The 22,561-nt window shown below is 36.9% G+C and overlaps 1 protein-coding gene across 9 annotated transcripts in view; it reads right to left on the bottom strand.

Annotated features, from left to right (window-relative positions):
- The window catches only part of ARB2A (ARB2 cotranscriptional regulator A), a 422,367-nt gene extending 405,505 nt beyond the window's left edge, over positions 1–16,862 (bottom strand). For all 9 annotated transcript variants that reach the window (XM_087861977.1, XM_045796280.2, XM_087861983.1 and 6 more), the window contains exon 1: positions 16,699–16,862. The gene's annotated coding sequence lies outside the window, so the exon portion shown is untranslated. The remainder of the gene's footprint in view (positions 1–16,698) is intronic.
- Between the last annotated feature and the right edge of the window lie 5,699 nt (positions 16,863–22,561).

The raw sequence follows: 22,561 nt of genomic DNA, 5'->3' as shown, positions 1-22,561 counted from the left end.
GGCAGACAGATTATCAACGTCTTCCAAAGTTCACTATATAATTACTGAACAAAATCATTCAAATAATACATGTACCCTATCCACATCTAAATTCTCCATTTTAATTTTAATGATGTATAGCAAACTATAAATACCACATAGGCAGTTACTTTTCAAATCATACTTGGTGTCAAAAGAAGGTAACATCTACAACTGAAAGTTCTCTAAATCAGAGGAGTGTCTTCACTGAGAGAAGACAAATTATCGGGGTAGCGAAGAGTATGACTAAAAAAGCACTGAGTAAAGAGTACAGAATCAAAAATGTTGAAAAACTGAGTTCTTTCTTCCTGAGATCAGGAACAAGGCAGGAATGCCCACTTTCACCATTAACTGTACTAAGAGAAATAGATGTGGTTAGGGCATATAAAATGAAGCATGTGATTGCCTTTGCCCATTAATTTATAAACACCCACTTTTACCATTAAGTGAACTGAGAGAAGTAAATGTGGATAAGGTAAATAAAATGTAGTATCTGACTGGCTTGGTTCATAAGTTTATTATAGAGTGAGCTCTGGATACACAGATAATCTGCCTGCCCTATACATAATGCTTAAGTCAGTATTCAGTGCCAAGGCCGGGGGAGAGGGGGTGGAGAGGCAGGGAGATTGGAAGAAAGAAGTAAAACTATCTTTAATTGCATGTTATGTGACTGTTAACATGGAAAATTCCAGAGAAACTACAAAACAACTACTACAGTTAACAAATAAATATAACAAGGTGAGAGAATACAAAACAAATATATAAAATTTAACCGTATTCATATAAATATAGGTACATACATATCAAGAACAATCAGAAAATATGGGGAAAAAAATCACTTCGGTGGTGCCAAAAACATAAATTCCTAAAAATAAAGCTAACAGAAGAGATCCAAGAACGTTACATTAAAAACCACTTTGTTGGAAAAAAAAAATAAAGATCTGAAAAAACAGAAAGAAATACCACTTTCAGGGATTAGAAAACTCACTATTTTTAAGACGATGTTCCTCCCCAAATTTATTCATAAATCCAACACACTCCCAATCAGATCACAGGAGGCTATTTTGTAGATATGGAAAGTTAATTCTAAAATTCACACAGAAATGCAGAAGACCTAGAATAACCAAAGCAATTTCATAGCACAACAAAGTAGAAGAAGTACCCTAATTAATTTTAAAAATTACCATAAAGCTATAGTAATCAAAACATTTTTGCATTGATTAAAAAAAAAAGATATGTACATCAAAGAAACCAAACAGAGAGTCTAAAAATAGACAAATGCATATAAAGTCGGTTGATTTCCAACAAAAGTGTAAGGCTATTCAACAGAAGTAAAGTCTTCAATAAACAATGCTGATTCAATTGAAATCTGTATGGAAAAAGATAAAAACCAACTCTTATTTCACATCACACATAAAGAGTAACTCAAAATAGATCACAGACCTGGATATGATATCTAAAACTATAAAAATTTGGAAGAAAACACAGGAGAAAATATTTGCAACCTTGGAGTAGGCAAAAGTTTCTTAGCTATAACAACAAAAAACCCCCACGAAACATAAAATAAAAAAATTGGTAAGTTGTGTCTCATTAAAATTAAAAAACATTTGCTCTCCGAAAAATAACATTAAGAAATGAAAAAGAAGCCACAAACTGGAAGAAAACATTTGAAAAAGACATGTCAGAAAAAAAGACTTGAATCCAAATTATGGAAAGAACTCTTATAAGTGAATAATAATAATAATCCAATTTAAAAGTAGGTAAAACAAACAGAAGTCCAGACCAAGACAACTACATAGGTGAATTCTACCAAACATTTAATACCTCTTTTTCTCAAAATATTCTAAAAAATAAAAGAGGAAGAAAAACTTCCAAATTCATTCTATGGGGGCCAATATTTCCAAGATAGTAAAACCAGATGAAGACACAACAAAACAAAACAAAACAAACAAAAAAACTACAGGCCAATATCCCTGATGAATATAGATGCAAAATCCTTAACAAATAAAACACCAGCAAACCAAATCCAACAATTAACATTAAAAAACAGTTCACCACAATCAAGGGGGATTTATTCCCGGAATGCAACAGTGGTTCAAATATCCATTAATAAGTCAACATGATACATCATATAATAAGAGAAAGGATAAAAACCCTATGATCATTTCAACAGATGCATAAAAGCATGTGACAAAGTACAACATCCATTTGTGATTAAAAAAACCTCAATAAAGTAGGTTTAGAGAAAATATACCTCAACACAATAACGGACATATATATGAAAAACCCACTGCGAACATCATACTCAATGGGGAAAAACTAAGAGCATTTCCCTAAGGTCCAGAACAAGATCAGGATGTCCACTCTCACCACTTAATTCAAAATAGTCCTGAAAGTCTAGCCACAGCAATTTGACGACAAAAAGGAATAAAAGGCATCCAAATTGGCAAGGAATAAGTAAAACTTCCACTATTTGCAGATGACATGATACCATATATACAGAAAACCCTAAGGACTTCACCAAAAAACTACTAGAACTGATAAATGAATTCTGTAAAGTCAGAGGATACAAAATCAATGTACAGAAATCCACTACACTTCCATACACTAAAAATGAAGCTGCAGAAAGAGAAATTAAGAAAATCCCATTTACAATTGCATCAAAAAGAATAAAATAACTGGAAATACACTTAACCTAGGAGGTGAAAACCCTGTACTCTGAAAACTATACAACACTGACGAAAGTAACTCAAGACAACACAAAGATACAGGAAGACAGTCCATGCTCATGGACTGGAAGAACAAATATTGTTAAAATGTCCATACTATCCAAAACAATCTATAGATTTAATGCAATCCCTACCAAAATACCAACAGCATTTTTCACAGAACTAGAACAAACAATCCTAAAATTTGTATGAAACCACTAAAAACCCTGAATAGCCAACAGAATCTTGAAAAAGAAAAACAAAGCTGAAGGTAGCACAATTCCATATTTCAAGTTATACTACAAAATTATAGCAATCAAAACAGTATGGTCCTGACACAAAAACAGAGACATAGATCAATGGAAGAGACTAGAAAGCCCAGAAATAAACCCACAATTTAATGGTCAGTTAATTTCCAACAATGGAGGCCAGAAGGAGGAATGGAAAAAAGAGTCTCTTCAACAAAATGGTGTTGGGAAAACTGGACAGCTACATGCAAAAGAATGAAACTGGACCATTTTCTTACACCATAACAAAAATAAACTCAAAATGGATTAAGGACCTAAATGTGAGACCAGAAACCATAAAAATCGTAGAAGAGAGCACAGGCATTAATATATCTGAAACTGGACACAGCAACACCTTTCTAGATAGGTCTCCTGAGGCAAGGGAAACAAAAGCAAAAACAAAATGTCATGAATACATCAAAGTAAAAAGCTTCTGCACAGCAAAGGAAACAATCAGCAAAACTAAAATACAACCTACTGAATGGAAGAAGATACTGCAAATGACATATCCTATAGAGGATTTGTATCCAAAATATATAAAGAATTTGTACAAGTCAACACCCCAAAACAAATAATCCAAAGAAAAAATGGACAGAAGACCTCAACAGACATTTCTCCAAAGAAAACATCCATATGGCCAACAGACACATGAAAAGATGCTCAACATCATTCATCAACAAGGAAATGCAAATCAAAATTATAATGAGATATCATCTCACACCTGTCAGAATGGCTAAAATCAGAAACATAAGAAACAAGTGTTGTCAAGCATTGGAGAGAAAGGAACCCTCATTCAATGTTGGTGGGAACTCAAACTGGTGCAGCAACTGTGGAAAACAGTATGGAGGTTCCCCTCCAAATTAAAAATAGAACAGGGTGCCTGGGTGGCTCAATCAGTAGACGTCTGACTCTTGGTTTCAGCTCAGGTCATGATCTCAGGGTCATGAGATTGAGCCCCATGTCGGGCTCTGTGCTGGGCATGGATCCTGCTTAAGATTCTCTCCCCTCTCCTTCTGCCCCTCCCCCACCTCTCCCTCTTTAACAACAACAACAAAAAAATAGAACTACCCTATGATCCAGTAATCACACTATTGGGTATTTACCCAAAAAATACAAAGACAATAATTCGAAAGGATATATGCCCCTTTATTTATGGCAGCATTATTTACAATAGACAAATTATGGAAACAGCCCAAGTGTCCACTGATATATGAATGGATAAAGAAGATTTGTGTGTATATATTTATATATAAGACAGAGACAGACCAAAAAACATACTCTTAACTATAGAGAACAAACAGATGGGTACCAGAGGAGAGGTGGGCAGGGGGGATGGGTGAAATAAGTAAAGGGGATTAAGAGTACACCTATCTTAAGGAGCACTGAGTAATGCACAGAATTGTTGAATCACTATACTGTATACCTGAAACCATATAATACTGTATGTTAACTATAATGAAATTTAAAAATTAATTAATTAAATTTAATAGATTTCAAAAGAAAAGCAGGCAAAAGATTGAAAAGAAATACACAAATGACCATTGAAAAATGACATGAAAAAAATATTTGGAGGTGATAGACACAGTCATTATTTTGATTGTGATGACAGTTTCATGGATGTGTCCTAAAACACACCAAATTATAAACTTTAAACATGTAAAATTTATTGTACTTCAGTTGTATCTTAATAAGGTTTTAACAGATAAAGTAAGGAAACTTTTAAATGTTAAAATGGTAATTGGTATGATGTATTCTCTTTTTCTAAAATGTTTGCATGTTATGGTAATACTCATTCTGGAAAATGATGCATCATTTGGGTAGAAAAAATATGAGAAATATATAAACTACTAGAGAAGGGATTATTTTATGACATTATAGTCAAACCTCATTATTTATCCCAAGAGAGATTAGCAAATACACATGAATACAAACATACAAGTATTTAGATTTGAATGTAATTACAACTGCTATTATGGAATTCATAAGACTGTAAACCAAAAAATAGTACTAAATATTGAAATTTCAAGCAGTCATATACTTTATTAATACATTAGAAATAATTAAGATTTAAATAATTAAGATTTCTAATCTTACTACTCCAGGCAATTGAGTGATATTTACATACATGAAGAAGGCAAAAAGAAATTTAAGCTGATCTTCAGCGAGCATCTAATAACTGCTATAGATTTAGAGCGCTTGGGAGTAGATATACACACGTGGTATTTCACGAAGATTAAAAAAGTTCTAACATCAATGACCTTTATTAAATTAGCAGAACCAGCCTACAGTTTCCTACTATCTTTTCATTCATTCACTTAATGAAAATTTATTAACTGCTCAAACATTACAGATTTTGTGTTTGACAGAAGAGATGCCAAAAGGCATTAGAGTATGTGGTTAAAACAAGTGATACTAGAGCCCGAATGCCTCTGCTTAAATTTTAACTCAGTCATCTATTCTATGTTATTTCCGAGGGCAAGTTACTTAAACTTCAGCTGTCCAGTAAAAGGTTAACAGCAGGCTTGAAGTGTTCAAACCCTGTATCTTCTAAGGAAAGGACTGTACCTTGACTGGCTTCTGGGAAATAACTAATAAGGCCTTGGAATATCATGCCTGATAAGAGTGTCTTTGTATACTTGAAACCATGGGCCGTGCCATATAGTTTATTCTAACCATGTGATTTACAGTGAGTGCATGCTTTTATCCACCTGACTCCTAAAGCAAGCTTTATCAGTTTGATTTCTGCGGGGGCTGGAAACTGAGTAGTTGTCAATTATGGGGGCACTCCATGCCTCGGTGACTGACAACCCCAACTCCTAAAAGAAAAAAAACAAACAAAACCCTCCAAACAAAGACTCCAAGGCTCAGAGGAGCCTTCCCAGTTGGTTAAGACTTTATTTATTTATTTTTTAAAAATAATTTTTTATTGTGTAATGTTAGTCACCACACAGTACATCCTTAGTTTCTGATGTAGCGTTCCATGATTCATTATTTGCGTATAACACCCAGTGCTCCATGCAATATGTGCCCTCCTTAATATCCATCACCGGCCTATCCCAATGCCCCACCCCCCTCCCCTCCGAAGCCCTCAGTTTGTTTCCCAGAGTTCATAGTCTCTTGTGGTTAAGACTTTATACTTGTCACACATTGTCTTTGGGAGATTAAGCACTTTCCATATGACTATACTGAAAGATGACAAGTAGAGAGGGTGCTTTGTGTCTCCTGGATTCCTGCCCTACATGCTTTTTCTCTTTGCTGACTTTAATTTGTATCTTTTCACTATAATAAACCAAAACCATGAATATAACAGCTTTTCTGAGTTCTGGGAGTTCTTCCAGGAAATCATCAAACCTGAGGGTCCTTAAGGATCCTCAACACAGTAACATTGTTTCCACATCTAAAAAAATGTATTTAATATTAGTACTTACTTAAAGAATAGATGTGGGGATCAAAAGAATTAATATATGTTAGGTGCTTATAATAATGCACAGCACACAATGTTTGCTATTACGCTGTTACAAAAAAAGGGGTCCTAATAATTGAATAGCTTGGTCTAGTGAGAGAGGACATTAATTAAACTGCAAGTGCTAAAAAAGTATGCATAATATATGAGAGGGGCAGAGAGTATCAGTTCCTACTTTTCTATCCCCAACTCTGTTGTCTTCATTTAGGTCCCCATCATTTCTCATTTCCTAAGTGAATTGCTGGGAGTATCCTCATAATTAGTATAATCCTTACAGGATTCCCTGACATTGTATCATCTACCAGCAGCAGCAGCACCATCACCACCACTACTGCCTGATCCAATATTCCTTTAACCTGATTCCATACTCTGGGAATCCACTCTCATATATGTTCCCCTGATTTCTGTAGAAACAAAATGACCAAAATTATCAAATTATTTTGGTGTGTATTATACTTCTTCCTGGTTTAAATTTTATACCTCACCCCCCCGGGGCCTTTGTGGACTCAAGTCTGACTACAGGTCTAAAAGCAATGAAAGAATAAGACAAGAAGATGGGTGGTCCATTTCAGGCATCTACTTTAGGGGATATTACAGGGTCTCGAGGCCAGGGGAGACAGACCTCCTAGGAAGCAGTAGAAGGGCTGCTTCTACTGGCAAAGGAAGTTCAACATAATTTAGACATCCAAGGTTCCTAGCTTCATCAGAATCTGCCCAAATGTGCCCATATAAGGACCCAACCCTTTCTTCAAGGTTGCAAATTCAGATTGTGCTGTAATTTAATCACCCACATGATCTGTTTTAAAGAAAGCTTAGAATTATTACTGTACAACATGAGGGTTTCTTTTAGGGTAGCAAAAGATATAGATTTTGGCACCTGGAAGTAGAATACAGGCATACTGAAAACTTAAATATGAGAGGAGCTTTGGAACCATGCAGGGGGCTCTGAGAAGAGTGTTAGAGGAAAAGCCTAAAACACCCTGAAGAATCTGTTTATAAAAGCCCCATGACCTTTGCTAACTCTATGGGCAAGCACTTGCAAAAAAGCAAATGTTACTGGAAATTTGAGGAAGGGGGATACTTGTTAAGTAGTGGCAGAAACTTTAGCAACACTGTCCCATGGAGTTATACAGAAAGAAGAAAATATGACTAACGAAGTGGCTGATCTAGTTAAGGAGATTTCCAATCAGAGTGTTGAATGTGCCACCTGGTTCATTTTACTGCTTAGAGTAAAACTTGAGAAGTGAGAGAGAAAATAATGAAAGGGCTGTTAAACAAAAAGAAGATAAGACTTACTCTACAAAAGATACTATCAAGTAAGTGAAAAGCCAAGCCATAAAATGAGAGAAAATATTTGCAAAAGACGTATCTAATGAAAGTATCTTATCCAAAATACACAAAGAACTCTTAAAATGCAACAACAAGAAAACTGGGCCAAAGGCCTGAATAGCTATTTCACCAAAGATATACAGATGGCAAATAAACTTATGAAAAGATCCTAAACATCATATGTCATTACGAATTTTAAATTAAAACAAGGAGATACTGCTACATACCATTAGAAAGAACAAATTCCTAAGTGCCTGACAACAGGAAATGTTGGCAAGGATATAGAGCAACAGGAACTCTCATCCATTGCTGGTGAGAATACAAAATGGTACAGCCATGCTGGAAGCTAATACGGCAATTTGTTACAAAATTAAACATACTCTCACCATACAATACAGGCATCATACTCCTTGGTATTTATCCAAATGAGCCGAAAACTTCTGTCCACACAAACACATGCACACAGATGTTTATAGCAGCCTTATTCATTACTGCCAAATTTAGAAACAACCAAGATGTCCTTCAGTAGCTTAATGAATAAATCAACTGTGGTACATCCATATAATGGATTATTAAGCACTTAAAAAAAAAAGAATTATCAAACCATGAAAAAATAGGGGAGGAACTTTAAATGCCTATTACTAAGTGAAAAAAGCCAATCTGAAAAGGATACCTACATACTATATGATTCCAACTATAAGACATTTTGGAAAAGGCAAAACTATAGACACAATCAGAAGTTTAGTGGTTGGCAGGGGTTGGGTAAAGGAGGGATAAACAAGGTAGTGAAACAATTTTAGTGCAATGAAATTATTCTTTACAACACTATGATGGTGGATACATGTCATAACACATTTGCCTGAACCCACGGAATGCATAACACCACGACTGAACCCTAATAAACTACGGATTTCAGATGATAATGATATGTCAACATAGGTTAACCAGTTGTAACAAATACACCACTCTGATTTGGAATGCTGACAGGAGAGGCTGTGCAAGTGTAGGGACAGTATATGGGACATCTCTTAACTTTCTCCTCAATTTTGCTGTGAACTTAGAACTGTTCTAAAAAAAAATCTATTAAAAGAAAATTAGGCAAATGATGCTAAAATTAAGAAATGTTTTCTAAGCAAAGAAAAAATCCAGGGCACTATCAGGAAAACATCATTCAAAATTGAGGCTGAGGGTATGACTGAAAACTCTCTCATTAAAATTTCAAAAATATTAAAGGTGGTGCTTTAGCCTATTAGTCAGTCAGCCAAAAGGCCTTCGAAAGACATTAGAATGCACCTATTAATCCTCTCAAACAATAAAGCTTCTACAAAATTAAGGGCATTATCCCTCAGCCTTGTTACTAGGAGCCCAATGTATACAAAGATTTATCTCAAAAAAAGTGTGTGTGACTTTTGCTCAAAGGAATATATCTCAATAGAATTTGCGTAACATCCACAAGATTTATAAAAGATTAATATATCTTTTTACTTAATATATAAAAGATTTAATGTATCTTAAATGAAGAGAGACTTTTGGACCCCAAAATTCTACTGAGAGAAAGCAAGCTGAGAAAACAACTTACCTTAGAAACACCTGCTATCTTCCATGAAAAAAAAAGTACACGGAAAAGCACAGAAGGCAAGGTGAAGAACGATAAGGAATTATTCCCAGGCTTGAGATCTAATCAAGATCTAACCAATATTTGCCCATCTTGATCTCAGAATTGCTATGCACAGGGACACCTTTGCATCTTCCATTTTTCCCCTTTCAGAACAAAACTACCTATAGCAGTTATCCTAAGCCTGTCCCCCACTGTATGTTCAGTATTGCAGGTGGGGACAGGCAGATGGAACAGAATGGTACTCAAAGAGCTGTGCTTGAGGAAAAACACCCAAAGAATCACATCCAGGCCCAGACCTGATTTAGATGATGAAATTCTACGCTTTGAGATGATATAGTAACAGAATGAGACACGTTAGGCCTTGGGAAGCAGTGGGTGTGCTCTGCCTGTGGGAAGGACATGAACCCCTAGGGGCTGGAGGGCAGACAGTGTCAGCCAACTTCCCACCTCCTGTTATTCACATCTTCATGTAGTCTCCTCCTACACAGTGCCAGAGTTGACTTGTATGACCAATACTAAACAGGAGAAGTAATAATACCACACCTCAGAAATTATAACATTGTGGCTTCCATCTTGGGTGCTCTCTTACTCTTAACAGATCACTCGCTCTTGGGAAGCCATGTTGTGATCAGTCCTATGGACAGCCCCAACTGGTACTTAAGGGAAGCCTCCTGCCAACAGCGACATAAGTGAGCTTGGAAGTGGATCTTACAGACCCAGTCAAACTATAGATGACTGCAACCCTAGTTGACACTAACTACAACCTCGTGAGAGATGCTAAACCAGAACCACCCCTAAGCTGACCCTAAATTTTTGACTCTAAGAGACTGTGTGAAATAATAAATATTTTTCATTTTAAGCTGCTAAATTTTGGAAACATTTGTTACATAGCAACAGACAACATGTAGTTAAATCCCAAGTAAATTAGTGAACACCACTAAAGCTCCCAGATTCATTGATTCTCATCATCATTGAATTGCCTGATTTTCCAATTCAGCAATAATTTATTTCCTTTGTAAGGAAGGAGCTTCCTTTAGACTTACTGAAACAAGAATGCTTTCTTTTAACTGTCTTTGGATTTAAAAAAAATAGTGGGAAATTAGCTTACATAGCTCAATATTTTCAGAATTAACGGTTGGTCTGGCTGAAAGTCTTTCTTCATTGAGAAAGAAAGAGAGAGAGACCTTACATTTTTAATTAGAACGGTTAAAAACACAAACACATATGCTTGTTTGGATAAAACTAATTATGCATGTTTCCTACTGAAGAAAATATTCAGAATAAATAAGCTTGTTTTCAATAGTTTGTTTTCAATGATAAAACTGAAATGACTAGTTTTTTAAAAGTACTCATAGTATTCCTAATGTAGATAAAATTCCCACCATTATAATCACTCACACTGTTTCAAAATAACAAAACACTACCTATCAACAATAATACTCTAATCACAACTACCTGTCAAATACTTTACCACAAATTGATTTATCATATATTAGTAACCTAGAAAAAAGTAGGAAAAGTTCTAAAAGAAGAGTGTACAAATAAAAAATGCTTTCATGCTGGCAAAAAAAGAAGGTGAATGGTCTCCAGTAAATCCAGTTTTTGTTGGATACAAACCTAGAGCAATCCAGTTTAAAATTCAAGCCATAATCCAACCTATAGGAAAGACCCTATCACTGCCTTGACAGCAGCTTAAGGCACACTGGAATTAAAAAAAAAAAAAAATCTATTTTACAGCATAAGCTGTCATTCTGAGAGGGAGTCTACACTGAATGCCACACCCCAATCACTGGAGGTATCAAAAAAATAAAAGTGAAAGGGTGCAATACAGCCATAGAAAGGCAAAGACAAACAATTACTCATTTAAAGTCTGTATAATACAGGAATCAAAAATTCAAATGTCTATAGGCAACAGAAAGTTAACAGTCAGTCAATACAGGCAGTGAGTCCTGTAAGTCATAAGCTTACACTGTATGAATGTAAAGCCTGCAACAAACTGGAAAACACATAGCTCATTTCAAGGGAGTTGCAATTTGCCCCACTGTTGCTATACAGAATGAAGACCCAGTGTGACTGGAACTTTCTATTTCTCAGGAAAAACAAAAAACCTGGATACTTGCTTAAATTAGCTGAAAACTAATTAAAGATTGTGCTGGTCCATTTAGCTTGGAGATTTCCAATTTGCAAACTCTGTTCAATGCAGTATTATAGAGGGTACAATTATTTGTATTCTCCCATATAGCTCAATAACTTCCAGGGCAAAAACAGATATATCAGTAATAAAAATAAGACTCCAGTGATCCCACAGAATAATAATTTCCAAGAAAGTAGAATCAGGTCAAAAATATTTTCCAAAACCAAGTCGAAGATAAATACTCCAACTACTAGAGGGTGTTAAACCAAAAGGATAAAGATGATTAATTAATTTCCAAACAACATGAGTTAGTACTATCATAATTTCCATAATATACACAAAAATGAAGATACCATGAAGAATGGGTAATTCAAATCAAGAGAGTATATCACTATCTCAATCAATCAAACTTTTAACTTGTTAAAAATGCCTTACTTTGAGTTGTAATGTTGGTTACAATTCTAGCCTGTCCATATTCTAAACAAGGCACACAAAACCAAGCTATGCTTTATACCTGAAAAGGGTATCACTTAACACTCCTTCATTACCTTAGATATTAACTCTGAATTGTTTTTTAAATGGAAGTAGTGTGTTTAGCCACATATAGTATCATTCTTGCTGCTCTCTGATGCCAAAACTCGTACGAGGGAAATATGATTAGCAGGAGATAAGAATATTAGCCACATCCTACAACACTTAATAGTTACACTGTTGTGTATTAGTTGTGATTATTTCTGTAATGAGCTCGTAAAGGGCCTTACAAAGGCCCAAATCCAAAATCTTAGTCTTATTAGCATCTCTCCAACCTCCAAACAAATCAACCCTGAGTATATTATCAATCTAGACTATGCTTAAATATCCTATCAGCTATATAAAAATGGAAACATACAATAAATGCTTTGCTTCAATGATGTGTCTTCACAGTGGTATTTTTCTCTACAGCAAAATTACCTACATTATCTATATTGCAAAAATGAACTATTCCCCAAAAAAGGAGACAACAATACAATATCAGGGAAGGCAGCACAGTACTACTGTCTCTGCCTTGTCTTTAACTTAGCTGTGAAACTTTGAGCAAGTCAGTCATCTGCCATCTCATCTGTACCAAATTAATCGATTTTAATTTGCCGAAGAGTGATGAGCAAAATTGTGGTACAATTTTTCATTCATTACTTTAAATTAAATCAGCTTAAATGAGCTTTATAACTGAAATAGTTCGCTAAATGTAGTACCCCAAGAGTATTTTCTAGACAATGACAGTATACAAACATTCGAAAGTTAGAAAAAAGTAAAAAAAAAAAAAAGTGTTAGCTTCAACTACCTACTACTAGGTCATTAGCTATTCTGGACAAAAACATTCCTTTCCTTCTCATAAAAATAATACAACCCCCCCACACCTTTTTTAACAATGCTCAACATTATTAAATTACACAATTACTCATTAAATTACTCAATTAAACCTGATTATTCTATGGATAGAAATAATGTGATACATTGTCTGAAAAACTTAGTTTATTCCTGTAGCACTCTATACACTGCACACCTTCCAAACACTGACTACTGTGCCAGATGAACTGACAGACACATTGTACTGATACACAGTAGGTCTTACTGAACTAACCAAGGCCAAAAGGCTGACTTCAGAACCATAAACTGAGATGTAGCTGGTGACTTGCTCTCTCTCACCCCACCCCCCATCCCATTCCAATCTGTGGTGCTATATTAGTTTCTGTTACCTTGTTGCTGAATCTTATCTCCTCTGCTGCCAGTTCTGCTGCTTATATCCATCAATGTTACTGATGTCCTTTGCCATTCCCAACCTACCCACATCCCATTGCTATATTGCTTTCCAATACTCCTTTTCTCTGTTTCACCATTTTTTAAGGGGGAGAGGGGAGAACAGAGGGAGAGAGAGAATCTTAAGCAGGCTGCAGGCCCAGCACACAGCCAGATGCAGGGCTCGATTTCACAACCCTGAGATCATGACCTGAGCCAACATCAAGAGTCAGATGCTTGACTGACTGAGCCACCCAGGTGCCCCTATTTCACCATTTTTGTCTCTTCTGGTTGTTTCCAGGCCTCCAGCTCCCAGAAAAAAGAGATCAACTTCACAGGCACGGTCAGGTAATCAATACACTCCTTTCCTTCTAATTAAAAGAAAAAAAAAATCAAAGCAGGTCAGAATGATCTTTGACTTTTCTGAATCGTTTTTATCACAATCTGACACTCAAAGTTTCACTCATTGTTATAAGAGATGCTTTATGATCTTTTTTATTTCTAAGTTTGGAATTACTGCAGGTAGTTGTCTATAGATAATTGAAATTTTTGCAATTATAGTTTTTTAGGTTTAAAAAATCCACAGAAAACATAGTGGCTGCCTTCTTAACCCTTAGAAGATTCACACACACACACTCAAAAAAAAATTCCAAAAATTTCTATTAAATTCAGATCTTAAATGAATAGCACTCCAAAGAAGATACACATATGGCCCCAAAGCATATGAAAAGATGTTTAACACCTCCAATTGTTGGGAAAACGCAAATCAAAACCACAGGAGATACTACTTCACACCCATTAGGATGACTATTATCAAAAAAAAAAAAAAAATAGAGAAAATGTGTTTGGCAAAGATGTGAAAAAGTATTGTTGAAGACATAGAGAAATTGCAACCTCTGTTCATTGCTGGTAGGAACGTAAAATAGTACAACCACTGTGCATAATAGTAAGGCAACTCCTAAAAAATTAAACACAGAATTGATACTTGATCCAATTCTGGGTATACAGCCAAAAGACATGAAAGCAGAAACTCAAAACAGATATTTGCACACTCCTGTTCAGAGCAACCCTTATTCACAATAGACAAAAGGTGAAAGCAACACAAGAATTCATGGTCAAATGATTAAAAAAAAATAAAATAAAAAAATAAAGTGGTATACACATAAAATGGAATATCAGTCAACCTTAAAAAGAAAACAAAACACAACATGGATGAACCTTGAAAATATAATGCTAAGTGAAATAAGCTAGTCACAAAAGGACAAATATTGTACGATTCCATTTATATGAGTTACCTTGAGTAGAGACAGAAAATTCAGAGATAAAGCGAACCGGAGGTTGTGAGAGGCTAAGGGGATGGAAGAACAGAGAGTTAATGCTTAAAGGGTATGGATTTTTAGTTGAGGAAGATGAAAAGTTCTGGAGATGGATGACAGTGATGATTGCATAACAGTGTGAGTGTACTTAGTACCACTGATATATATAGTTAAAAATGTTTAAAATGGTAAATTTTGTTATGGATATTTTACCACAATAAAAAAAGATAAATAAAAAATAAAGTTTATAACAGGGCAGAAAAGTACTTGCTATTTAGTTATCCATGGCTACTGTGCAAATCTTATCTAAAACAGATAGCACAAGTAATGTATCAACTAAGTAAATGGTGCTTAACTTCATTAGTGTCAATGAAGAGCATGGAAACATCTCTAAATATCTAAGGACTTCAGATTCTCCTCATAGAGCTCTGTCTGGGAAAGTTGAAAAAAACAGTCCTTCAGTAAGTAAGATCTCTCACGCACACACCAAACCACTGAATACTCACTTTCAAGATTTTTAACCCTAATGCCTCCATCATTGCTATTCTCAGATATACCAAACATACTCTTGCCTCACCACCTTTTGCTATCCTAAAACACCCATCCCCACACACCTTCAGAGTTCACTCTCTCATTTCATTCAGATGTTTACTCAGATGTTCCCTTATCAGAGAGGTTAAGCTTGACAATCCTGTGTAAAATAGTATCCTCTGTAATTCTCTCTCCCCATAAAGAGCTTTATTTTTCTTCATAGCTTTTATCACTATCTGATATATACATTTATTTGCTAATTTTTTCCTCCAACCACTGCAATGTAAATCCAGGAGCACAAGGACTTTATCTATTTTGTTCACTATTGTACCCCCATCACCTAGAACACCGCCTGGCACATCGAGGGTGGCCAATAAATACTTGTTAAATTAATAAATAGATGGATGTTCACAGTATAACATCATATTTTCCTCTTGGTCTTGGTGCTATTCTACAATCTACCAGCCTTGCAACAACCACCAGCCACTGCCTCAAAGCCATCCAGAGTGGGAATGATTAAAGTGGGAGGAACATCGAGTTTAAAAAGTCGGATAGAAGCCTGGTACCAGCACTGACAACAATACCTTAATGAGGCACTTCAAACAGTGCTTGCTCTCTCAGTTTCTAAATACCCTAAAAGAAAACAGCATATCCGTCCCTCATGATATGGAATAAAGTATAAGGATAAAGAATTTACCTCTATACTGCTTTAAAACAAAAAGATACCATGTATTGCATAATAAATATCACATTGCATCTATTTTGATAAACATTACAAGGCACTTGCTAGTCTGAAAAACCACAGGATTTTCCCTCTACAAGTTCTCAGGGATGGGGAAATACACAAATGCAAGAACACTAGAGGTTAATAAATACAGGCTAAAAATTAAGTAACCAATTTCTTGGCCTAAAATATATAAACACTTGGAGCATGAGAGGAACATGTTAAATCTCTGGCTGAGGAAGAGAAAAGAGCACTTCCAATATATACCTAACTTTATTTCAAAGCCAAAAGTTTAAATACCATTCCAGTCAAATGTCCCACCAGCGCCTATACATACATGTTACAAGTTTCAGAGAATTTTACAACTGCACTTTAATTTTATGTCTGCAGTGAATGACATCTGGTAAAGCTTCAGCCGTTGATTATAATTTTTGTAGAAAAAAATGTTTAATCAGACAATAAATACCGTCCCTCCGGAGAAAGCATACCAGGGCCCATTACTCTATGGTCTCTAGGGCTCACCGAACCCCACATGTTCACTTGTAAGGACAGTAAGCCATGGAACGCACGTGTTCTGCCTTGCCTCATAAGTGAAAATGGCAGGTGGAACCTGCCCTTCGGCGGGGTCCCGGAATTGGGGACACCTGTGAGCACGGCACGCAGCGTGAGCTGTGGGCTGCTTGCGGCCCGGGGGCCAACAATCCCCGCCCTGAGACCGACCAGGCCAGCCCCTTCCTCTGATTTCCGCCCGGGCCTCCCCCCGGAGCTCATATCCCCGCAAACGCAGGTCCTACCTGAGCTCTGCCCCCAGCTACAGGGCTGCGGGGGGAGGCGGGAGGAGGCGTGGCCTTCCAGCTCGCCAGACGAACTCCCTCGTGCGGTTGTTATGACTTTCCCTCTCGGGATCCGCGCCCCGACCAAGTTCGAGCCGCACTTCCGGGGTCCGCAGGAGACTGAAACGTCATTGCGCATGAGACGGCGGCAGCGACAATCCGGAAATGGGCGGAGCGTGGCCGCTAGGTTGGTTCCTGTGGAGCTAGGTGGGCTGGGACTGAGAGAGGCTTGTGGGAGGTAAGAGTTGTCGTGTTCTTTTCCCGTGAGCTTTGCTCGCCTTTTCCTTCAACCTTTTTTCTAAAGCGGGAGACGCCGCTTCTTGAGTAGCCTTAGAGGACGAGGCCACTTTGAAGCCTCGTTCTCCAAGAGAAAATTTAAAAGCAGTTGCGAGACTGTCCATGCAGCCAATTGCCCACTCTCCCACTCATGTTTTATTTAGCTTTACCCACTCCATTCAGCTCCAGAGAAGACAAGAGGTCGAAACTTCTAGATTTGGAAGATTAAATTTACTTTAAAATTATGACTTATAAAGTAGGAAAGTAAGGTTAGGCTCCCTGACCCTGCTGTTTTCCTATTTCCTGAGTACTAGTGGGATGAATGGGAAACAGTTGTGAAAAACTGTAGTCACCTGGCTGGGGAGGACTTTGGTTCTAAACGCAGACTTTATGGGAAAATTCCTGGTAGTAAAATTTGCTCACGAAAATCCTTTAAATGTCCCACAAGGTACAGAATACATAATGTTAAAAATAAAGTTTAGATTTTTTAATTCTTATACACACTTGAATGTGAGATCTCTTAGGTAGTTGAAATGTTAGAATGAAAGGAGAGTTTGTGTGTCGATATCCGGGCATTTAAACAGTCAAAAATCCAAGGGGCAACTCTTAATCTTCATCTTAACCATTCAGCAGCATTTGACACAGTTAATTACATCTTTTTACTTGAAAGTTGATACACATTTTTCATTTGACTTTTGTGAAATCACGGTGCTCTTTTGACTCTTTTGCTTGACTGCTTCTGATTTTTTTTTTAAAGATTTTATTTATTTATATGACAGAGAGAGAGAGAGAGAGACCAAGCAGGGGCAACAGCAGGCAGAGGGAGAGGGAGAAACAGGCTCTCTGTGGACCAGGGAGCTGGAGGCTGGGCTCCATCCCAGGACCCAGGGATCACCACTGGAGTGGAAGGCAGCTACGTAACTAACTGAGCCACCCAGGCGCCCCTCTTCCCGATTTCTAAATGTTGTTATGCTCCAGACCTATTCCCTTCTTTATCTGGTGATCTCATCCATTTCCTTCATCGTCTTTTACATAACTTCACTATGCTGATGGCTTCCAAATATCCATATCTAGTCCTGAGTTCTATACTCACTTCTTGCTATACTCACATATCCAACTTCTTATTCAAGATATTACTAGGATATTTAATATGCATGTCAAACTCTATATATTTTCTACCTCCACAACCTGTTTCGTATTACGTATCTCTCCATCTGAGTAAATGGTGCTGGATTCTTATAATTGTTCAGATTATCCTGTGATTCCTCTTTCTCTAACATTCCATGTCCAATCCCTCAGCAAAATCTGTTGGCTCTTTTTTCAAAGGGTATCCTAAACCTAGTTAGTTCTCAACACCTATAGAGCATTATTCTACTTCTCAGTGGATGCTGTAATTGCCTCTTAATTGTTCTACATGCTTCTATTTTTGCCTTCCTACAGTCTAGCCTTCATTTGGCAGCTGTAGAAATGCTTCTAAAATGCATGTCAGAATTTTGTTACTTTCCTGGTCAAAACTTTTAAGAGCTTCTTTATTCAAGTAGAATAAAATCCGAAATTGTTTTCATAAAACTCTAAGATCCTACATGATCGGGCCCCTGGTCACTCCTTGCTGCCACTGAGGAAGAGGGTTGTAAGAGATTTGGAGATGTGGTGGGGAGAGGCTTGACCAGTAACCTTGGAGTTTGGGAAATGGCAGTCCCAAAGATGATTACCCAGCTCTCTTGCCTGGAAATATTTAAAGGAAACAGACCAACTGAGGGTGCCTGTGATGACAAAGAGATAAAAACTTGAATTTTCCCAGCAGCGAGTAGACTTGTTGGTACATGGCTGTTTTATTCATTTTCAAGGGCTACCGATAACAAAGTACCTTAAACTAGGTGGCTTCACAACAAAAAAAATACTGCCTCACATTTCTGGATTTAGAAGTTCAAGATGAAAGTAGGCAATGTTGGTGCTTTGAGCACTGGAGAGAAATTTTCTTCCATGCTCCTAGGATCTGGTGGTTTGCCAGAATCTTTGATGTCCCTTGGCTTGTAGATGCATTATCCCAATCTCTACCTGTATCTTCTCATGGCATTCTCCCTGTGTATTGTCTCTGCATCCAAATGTTTGCCATTGTATAGGGATGCTAGTCATATTGCATTAGGGTACACCCCATTGACCTTGTTTTAACTTGATTATCCAATGGCCTTATTTCCAAATGTCATTTGTGAGGTACTGGGCTTCTGACTTTATTGTATCTTTTCAAGGGGACACATTTCAGCTTGTAGCACTACTAGAATTGTTTTGAAAAAAGATGTGAAGTGTTTCCAGTAGAATGAAAGAAAGGAAAAGCAACCAGGGAGCAGAATGAAGTTGTGTGAAGTAAGCCACCAGGAGAGGATCTGCATGGAAAATTTGACATGCTGTCTGGGGCATTCATTCTGTGTATCTGGCAATGGCAGTGTTGGAGTTCCAGGATTTGGGTCACTCTCCAAAATGTACAAAAGCATCAGCTCTTAGGCAGTTGTTACAGAGGGCACCATGGTTTTCCTTTACAGTAGGCTTTTCTTCGGGGCGCCTGGGTAGGCTCTGTCGTTAAGCATCTGCCTTTGGCTCAGAGCGTGATCCCAGAGTCCTGGGATTGAGCCCCACATCAGGCTCCTCCGCTGGGAGCCTACTTCTTCCTCTCCCACTCCCGCTGCCTGTGTTCCTTATCTCGCTGGCTGTCTCTCTCTCCATCAAATAAACAAAATCTTTAAAAAAAAAAAAATAGGCTTTTCTTCCCCCACCTGTAAGCTGATGCTAATGGACTTCAAGGTAACAGAGTGAGTGTAGGACATAAAAAGTAAAGGTGGAGGAACCAAGACAAAACAGATTTACCCTCTTCCTTCTAGTCATATTTGTGGGTCAGGCCTATGCTAGGAAAAAGGACACTTTAAAGTAAGTTAGAGGTTTCCAGTCCAATATGCACAGAGTTTGGAGCTTGGAAGTCAGTCACTTCCATCCTCACAATAAGAAAAAAGCTGGACAAACTAAAAATCAGCAACTCTTTCTAGATCCATGAAAGATTGAGGTTAGGAGGGAAATTACTGACCCCGAAATTGGAGAGACAGACGTTTAAAGAGCACAGCTTAGTGGGAGCAGAAGTTGGCAGCAGGAGTATGAGTAGGAGCACCATAAAGTGCAATTAATAATTGCTGGAGGCTCACTGTGGACTACCATGAGAATTTAAACTGATGGACTAGCTTGAGAGTTAAAAACTTCAAGTGGTTCCACTTGTTGGGGGAGAAGGGAGACCATCCACATTTTCCTGATTACCTTTAGAAGCTCTGCCAGGTTCTTACTGTGAGAATAGGAGAAAAAGCCCCTTCTGCCAGGGGAAGAGGAAAAGTGACCGTTTTGAAATATGCCTAGAGCTGTTTTCCTTATCAACCCTGCCATTAAGGGAAATTATTTTACCTAACCTACTGGAGGTTTATCAATCTAGAGGAATGAAAATACTCAACCCTATCCCACTGTAGTCTTTGAAGTGAGGGTGGGTGAGTAAGTAGACAACATGTAGGAACAGAAGGGGACTGTAAACAGAAATGAAAACACTAAGGAAGAATCAAAGAGGAAATGCTAGAAAACTGATACATACATGAACATAAATGAAAAATATATTTGATTGGCTTATAAGTATACTGGACACAGCCAAGGAGAGAACGTAGGTTGAAAATATGTTAATAGAAAGTTATAAAACTGAAATGCAAAGAGAAAAAAAATGAAAAAAATAATATCCAAGTATTGTGGAGAAATGACAAAATGTGTAACATAGGCATAATAGGTAACCTGAAAGGACAAGTAAGAAACGAAGAAAAGAATTATATGAAGAAATAATGACTGAGAATTTTCTAAAATTAATGCAGACAAAACCTACAGATCCAGGAAGCATAGAGAACTGTGAACTGGATAAATACTAAAAAATCTATACCTGGACATAAATATTCTAAACAGCAAGAAATGAAGAACAAGAAGATCTTGAAGCCAGATGGGAAAAACAACCTTGCCTACAGAGAAAAAGGGATAAGAATTAAATTGGACTTTTCTTCAGAAACTGTGCAAGAAGAGAGTAGAGTGAAATATTTAAAGTGCCGAAAGGAAAAAAAAACAGAATTTGATATCCAGTGAAACTATTCTTTAAAAATAGAAGAAAAACAAAGACTTTTTTAGACAAAAATGGAGGGAAACTGTCACCAGTGGACCTGAACTGCAAGAAATGTTAAAAGAAGTTCTTCAAAGAAATGGAAATGTTATAGGTTGGAAACTTGGTTCTACATTAAAAAAAAAAAAAAGTTCTGGAGAAGGAATAAATAAAAGTAAAATTAAATCCATTTTTCTTATTCTAAATTGATCTGACAGACAACCCTTCAAAGTAATACTGTCAATGTTGTGTTCTATAATTAGAGCTTGGATAAGTGATTTCACTTGTAGAATGACTGAAGTGTTACAAAGGACAGGAGGGGGGAATTGAAAATACTCTGCACTTCCACTATGCGTGAAGGCATATAGTGTTAATTTGAAAGTGGGCTTAGGTAAGTTGTGAATGTATATTGCCTACTCTAGGGCAGCTGCTTGAAAAGGTTAAAAAAAAAGTCTGATATGCTAAGGGGGGAGAGGAGAGAAACTGAAATCACATAAAATGTCCAGTTAAAATCAGAGAAGGCAGAAAAAAGTGGAAGACAAAACATTAAATAAAAGAGGGAAGCAAGGGGGCAAAGAATAGAAAACATTTAAAGTGACTTTGAGATCATATTGGACTTTTAAATAACTAAAAATTGGCCATTTGAAAATATTCTGTTGACTGGTTTAAAACCATAATGCATGCCTAGAATAATATCCAGGGATAGGGAAAAAGATCTGACAAAGCGGGTTTGGATCGTAGGAGGAGAAAACCTAGGTTTTACTGCTTGTTACCCCACATCCCCCAAGTGCTGTACATTCAATATATCAGTTACATACACATATTTATGTTACAGAAACTATAAAGTTTAAAATGTTCTGTAATATCTATAAAAATCATGTTTTCAAGGTTGCAATGGTACTTCCTCATTGGGGTATTAGTACTGAGTAATTTTTCAGTCTCTTCCTGGTACTTTTCCTCTTTTATTAACTTTCCCTTCCAGTTTATATCTAGTCTGAAGTTCTGTATTTCTGATTTTCTATGATTACTTCTATAAGCACAAAACTTAATCTCACTCTTCTTCATTCTAATCCTTTTGTGTACTGCTGTTGCCCTTGTGGACAACCTGGTTATTCCCAAATATCCTCAGAAATTTATTCTCCCTCTCAGTATTCACTGAAACTTGATATATTGAAGTGGAGCCTGGAGATATGACTGAACTGTTGCAATCTCAGGGTAACACTTTAATGGATGAGGAGTTGCTTCTTAAGCGTGAGCAAAGAAAGTAATTTCTTTAGATGGAATATGTTCTTGGTGAAGATGCTATGAAGACTTTTGAAATGACAACAAAGATTTTAGATTATTACATGAACTTAGTTGATAAAGCAGCAATAGGGTTTGAGA

The sequence above is a fragment of the Ursus americanus genome, chromosome 5 (assembly GCF_024610735.1).
Source record: "Ursus americanus isolate L20-20 chromosome 5, mUrsAme1.1.p, whole genome shotgun sequence".
Taxonomy (NCBI): Eukaryota; Metazoa; Chordata; class Mammalia; order Carnivora; family Ursidae; genus Ursus; species Ursus americanus.
This window is presented reverse-complemented; position numbering and strand designations above follow the sequence as displayed.